Consider the following 6000-nt stretch of genomic DNA (forward strand, 5'->3'; position numbering starts at 1 on the left):
CATTGTATGAACTGTTGCCATTCTACTCATCTGTTCTTCTCATCAGGCTTTAGTGAATGGGATGGCCAGCCAGCTGAGATTGCAGGGTGCTTCTGTCCCGGAAGTGGCTTCGTCTCTTGCATGCTGGAATCCAGTGTCGCTTCAACGTCGTGTGTCTGAGTTGGAGGCAACAAATGCTGGTCGGTGTTCTTTTCCTTCTTCTTCTTTGCCTTTGCTCGTGGATTGTTTTACCTTCTGACCTTATTTCATTTGATTACCCCTTGATAGGAATGACTCGGCAGATTGCAGTTCTTGAAGAAAAACATTCCCAAGATCAAGCTGAAATGGCTCAACGGTGCGCTGACTTCGAGGAGAAGTATTCTCAGAGTCAGATCGAGTTGAGTCAGGTATCTGCGGCTTTGGATGATGCCAACGCTCTGAGTTCTTCTCTTCATGCTCAGCTTGACTCTGAGAAGGTAGCTTACGAACCCGTGCTTTGCCTTATCATGCTCTTGGATTCTGAATGAGTTGATTTTTTGCTTGTAGGAAGAAAAACGCATCCTTGCTGCTTCTCGCGACAACCTTGACAGATTGTACCAAGATTCCAGCAACTCGCTGACCATCTTGGAGAGGAGCCACCGCTTTACGATGGAGGAGCTGGACAATCAGCGTCGTCAGCTGCAAGAATCCTCGGACGAAGTGACCCGCCTTACACAGTTGCTATCAGCAAAGGATACCATCATCAAGGGACTCCGAGCTTCTAAGAAATCCATTGCTCAAGAGTTAGAAACTGCCCAGCAGGCTGTTAAAGTTGCCGAAGAAACTACTGTCACTTTCAAAGCTCAGCGCGATAAGGCCCTGGACAAGGCCATTCGGGCGGGACGAATCTTGATGAGAAGACCTGGCGTGGTTGTCCCTGAAGATATAAGAGCCGATGTGAATGCTGCCCCTGACTCCTCAAATCGCCCTTCTTCGTCAGTCGTTCCTGAGAAAGACATTGGAAAATAAAGAAACAGTTCGCGTGCTCTGAGCACGCAGTTAGCATGATCAAGTACTCGTTAAAGGTTATCGGCTTATCATTCAAATGAGATCATCATTTTCTTATTGTATCCGAATTTCGAATTTGTGGTAACGCTACATGATGATTATGAAGTTTGTTTGTGGGATATGGAAATCATCCCCTGAACTGCATAAGCGCGAGTATGCTATATCGGTTTAAGCCGTAAATGACTTTTAGCCGATAACTCCGTTAGTAGGGTATAGTGGTCCCCCTAGGTAAAGTAAGCGTGAGCATGTTGCTCCGCCTTAAGTCGTTGCCGACTTAAGTCGATTGCTTCGTTTGTAGGGCATAGTGGTCACCCCGAGTTAAGTAAGCGTGAGCATGTTGCACCGCCTTAAGTCGTTGCCGACTTAAGTCGATTGCTCCGTTTGTAGGGCATAGTGGTCACCCCGAGTTAAGTAAGCGTGAGCATGTTGCACCGCCTTAGGTCGTTGCCGACTTAAGTCGATTGCTCCGTTTGTAGGGCATAGTGGTCACCCCGAGTTAAGTAAGCGTGAGCATGTTGCACCGCCTTAAGTCGTTGCCGACTTAAGTCGATTGCTCCGTTTGTAGGGCATAGTGGTCACCCCGAGTTAAGTAAGCGTGAGCATGTTGCACCGCCTTAAGTCGTTGCCGACTTAAGTCGATTGCTCCGTTTGTAGGGCATAGTGGTCACCCCGAGTTAAGTAAGCGTGAGCATGTTGCACCGCCTTAAGTCGTTGTCGACTTAAGTCGATTGCTCTTTTTGTAGGGCATAGTGGTCACCCCGAGTTAAGTAAGAATGCAAGTCGATCATAAACGAACCGAGTATCTTTGAAATCTATCTTTATTGATGACATATTTCCACTTTACAGAGTACATGGTCGCCCCGGGTGTTTTGAAATACAGCTAGGGGTAAAACTTTCTGAGGTGCTCTATGTTCCAAGAGTTCCCAACTTCTGTGCCATCCGTCTGGGTGAGGCGATACGATCCGGGCCGAGTGACCTCTGCTACTATGAAGGGTCCTTCCCATAAGGGTGATAGCTTGTGCCGTCCCTCCCCCGTTAGAATTCGGCGGAGGACGAGGTCTCCTACTGAAAAGAACCGTTGCCGCACAGCCTTATCGTGATAGCGCCTTAGAGTCTGCTGGTACCGTGCTGATTGGATTACTGCATTCAGTCGTTCTTCCTCAAGTACATCAATATCCTCCAGCCTGGTGGCCTCAGCTTCCGCTATGCTTTCGAAGATCAATCTTGGCGCCCCAAACTTGAGGTCAGCAGGTAGCACTGCCTCCGACCCATAGACCATGAAGAAAGGAGTGTTTCCATGCAGGGCTCGGCTAGGTTGGGTTCTCAGGCTCCAAACGACATAAGGTAGTTCTCTTATCCATTTTCCTGCGAATTTTTCATTCTTATCGAAGACCCTTTTCCTGAGTGCCTCCAATATCATTCCGTTGGCTCGCTCAACCTGCCCGTTGGCTCTTGGATGCGCTACAGATGCGTATTTGATCTGAATGCTTTTTTGCTCGCAGAAGTCAAAGAATTCTGAGCTGGTGAAGTTGGATCCTAAGTCAGTGATGATGCTGTTTGGTATCCCGAATCTGAATATTATATCCTGTATGAATTCCACGGCCTTAGCAGAGGTTAAAGAAGCAATGGGCTTGAACTCTATCCATTTAGTGAATTTGTCAATCGCCACCAATACGTGGGTGTAACCTCCTTGAGCTTTCTTGAAAGGTCCAATCATATCCAATCCCCAGCATGCGAAAGGCCAAGTTACTGGTATGGTCTGTAGCTGCTGTGCTGGCATGTGCTATTGCTTTGACAGGTATTGACAAGCTTCGCATCTCTGAACTAACTCGGCTGCGTCGTTCTTCGCCGTCGGCCAATAGAATCCTGACCTGAAGACCTTCCCGACTAGTGTTCTGGAGGCTGCATGTATTCCACATTGCCCTGCATGGACCTCCTCCAGAAGTTGCTTCCCAGTGGACGGGAGAATGCACTTCATGAGAACACCTGATGCACCCCTTCTGTATAATATCTCCCCAATGAGTGTGTAGTGAGCCGACTGTCTGGCAATGCGCTCTGCCGAGTTCTTGTCGTCTGGTTCTTCTTCGTTCTTTATGTACTTAATGATCGGCCTCCTCCAGTCATCAGAGTCTGACTCGGGTTGATCTACGATGTTGCACTCTTCTGTTTGATCTATTGAGATACTCGGCCGTGTAATTTCTTGCACGAAAACTCCGGGTGGGACCTGAGTTCGACCGGATCCGAGCTTGGATAGTGTATCAGCTGATGTGTTACGATCCCTTTCCACATGATGAAATTCCAGACCCTCGAACTTATCTTCCAGCTTTCGGACGGCAGCGCAGTATTTTCCCATTGAATCACTTGAACAATCCCATTCTTTGTTTATCTGGCTAATGACTACCAGAGAGTCTCCATATACCATCAATCTTTTGACGCCCAGTGATACGGCGATGTTTAATCCGTGTATCAAAGCTTCATACTCGGCTGCGTTGTTAGAGGCCGGGAATAGCAGCTGGAGAGCATACTTGAGGTGCTCGCCTCCAGGTGTAGTGAAGAGAATTCCTGCTCCTGCTCCTTGCAGTTTCAGCGAGCCATCAAAATACATTCGCCATACTTCAGCGGTTTCTGGATTATCCGGTACTTGCTGTTCTGTCCACTCTGATACGAAATCAACCAGTGCTTGAGTTTTGATGGCTGTGCGAGGTCGAAACTCGATATCATGGGATCCCAACTCGCAAGCCCACTTGGCTATTCGGCCAATGGCTTCCTTGTTGTGAAGAATGTCCCCTATTGGAAAACCAGTAACTACTATGACTTTGTGGTCGTCAAAGTAGTGGCGTAGCTTGCGGGCAGTTAGAAGTACTGCATATAATAGCTTCTGAACTTGAGGATACTTTTTCTTCGATGGACCCAGAACCTCACTGATGAAGTAGACAGGATGTTGTACCGGATAAGCATGCCCTTCTTCCACTCGTTCGACTACCAACGCAGTGCTTACCACGTGAGTCGTGCAAGAGATATATAGCAGCAAATCTTCAGCTGGTTGAGTTGGTGTAGCTCGCCGGGGCGGCTTTAGTACTGGTGGTGTTGTCAGGAATTTCTTAAGTGCATCTAGAGCTTCTTGTGCTTCTGAAGTCCATTGAAACTTATCCACCTTCTTAAGCAGCTTGTAAAACGGCAAGCCTTTCTCCCCCAGTCTGGATATAAATCTGCTTAGAGCTACCATACATCCTGTGAGTCGCTGAACCTTCTTTTGTGACCGAGGAGCTTCCATCTTCATGATAGCTTCAATCTTATCTGGATTAGCCTCAATTCCCCGGTGGCTGACGATAAATCCGAGCAACTTTCCTGCTGGTACCCCGAAAACGCATTTTTCAGGATTGAGCTTCCATCTATATCTTCTCAGGCTGTTGAAAACCAGCTGTAAATCTTCGATGAAGTTTTCCGGATTCTCAGTTTTGATCACCACGTCATCAACGTAAGCCTCCACACGCTTGCCCCAGTGGTCGGCTAGGCATGTTTGAATGGCTCTCTGATAAGTCGCTCCAGCGTTTTTGAGGCCGAACGGCATGGAGGTATAACAGAAGGCACCAAACGGAGTGATGAACGCCGTTTTTTCCTCGTCTTCTTTTGCCAAACTAATCTGATGATACCCGGAATAGCAATCTAAGAAAGACAACACAGAACATCCAGCGGTGGAATCCACCACCTGATCTATCCTCGGGAGCCCGAAGGGATCCTTCGGACAGTGTTTGTTGAGATCGGTATAGTCGACGCACATGCGCCAATCCACTTTATTCTTTTTGAGTACAAGAACAGGATTGGCTAACCACTCAGGGTGTAATACTTCTCTAATAAATCCAGCCGCGACCAGGCGAGCTAATTCGGCACGAATGGCTTCTCTCTTGTCGGGCGTGAAACGACGTAGCTTTTGTCGAATCGGCCTCGCCTGGGGGTAGACTTTCAGTTTGTGCTCGGCCAGTTCTCTTGGGACTCCCGGCATATCCGCAGGTTGCCACGCGAATACATCCCGGTTATCTTGCAGAAACTGGACGAGCGCGCTTTCCTATTTGTCGTTCAAACTGGAGCTGATGACAGCCGTCTTGCGCTCGTCAGCGAACCCCAGGTTGATTCTTTTGGTTTCTTCAGTCGGCCGCATAGAGGTCGCGGCCTGAGTTTCATTCGCCGGTACCGTGAGGCCTTCCTCAGGCTTAGAGTTCGCCGATGTAGAAGGAACCGCCGACGGCTTGGTGGTGAGGGCTGCCTGAATGGCCACTCGGAAACACTCTGCGGCACCTTGGAAGTCGGCACGCACAGTTATGATTCCTCGTGGTCCCGGCATCTTCAGTATCATGTATGTATAGTGCGGAATGGCCATGAATTTGGCCAGTCCCGGCCTCCCGATGATGGCGTTGTACCCGCAGTCGAAGTTCGCCACCTCGAACCTCAGGAACTCGGTTCTGTAGTTCTCCGGAGTTCCGAAGGTGACCGGCATGTAGATGTGGCCCAGCGGGTATTCCCCTTCCGTCGGCACGATGCCGAAGAAAGGAGTGTCCGACTCGTGGAGCTCTTTGAGGTGAACTCCCAAGCCTTGGAGTGTACGGGGGAAGGTGACGTTGATGCTGCTCCCCCCGTCCACTAGCACCTTCTTTACCCGGCTCTCTCGGATCACCGGATCGACGAGGAGCGGGTATTTGCCTGGATGGTCGAAGTTGAGCCACTGATCCTCCCGAGTGAAAGTGATCGGGTGCTCCGACCACCGGTACGGGGCGGGAGGACCGGTGGTCGCCACCAGTATCTGGCGGTCGTTGAGCTTTTGTTGTCTTTTGTTCTCCTGCGACCCATGTCCGCCGAAGATGACGTTGACCTCCCTGTCAACGCGCGGGAAAGCTCCTCCTCCCCCCTCCTCCTGCCGATGGGGCTGTCGTGGTTCATCTGGTCCTCCCCTCGGCGGAGGAGGCGGTAGAGGTTGGA

Source organism: Zea mays, chromosome 3, assembly GCF_902167145.1.
Source record: "Zea mays cultivar B73 chromosome 3, Zm-B73-REFERENCE-NAM-5.0, whole genome shotgun sequence".
NCBI lineage: Eukaryota > Viridiplantae > Streptophyta > Magnoliopsida > Poales > Poaceae > Zea > Zea mays.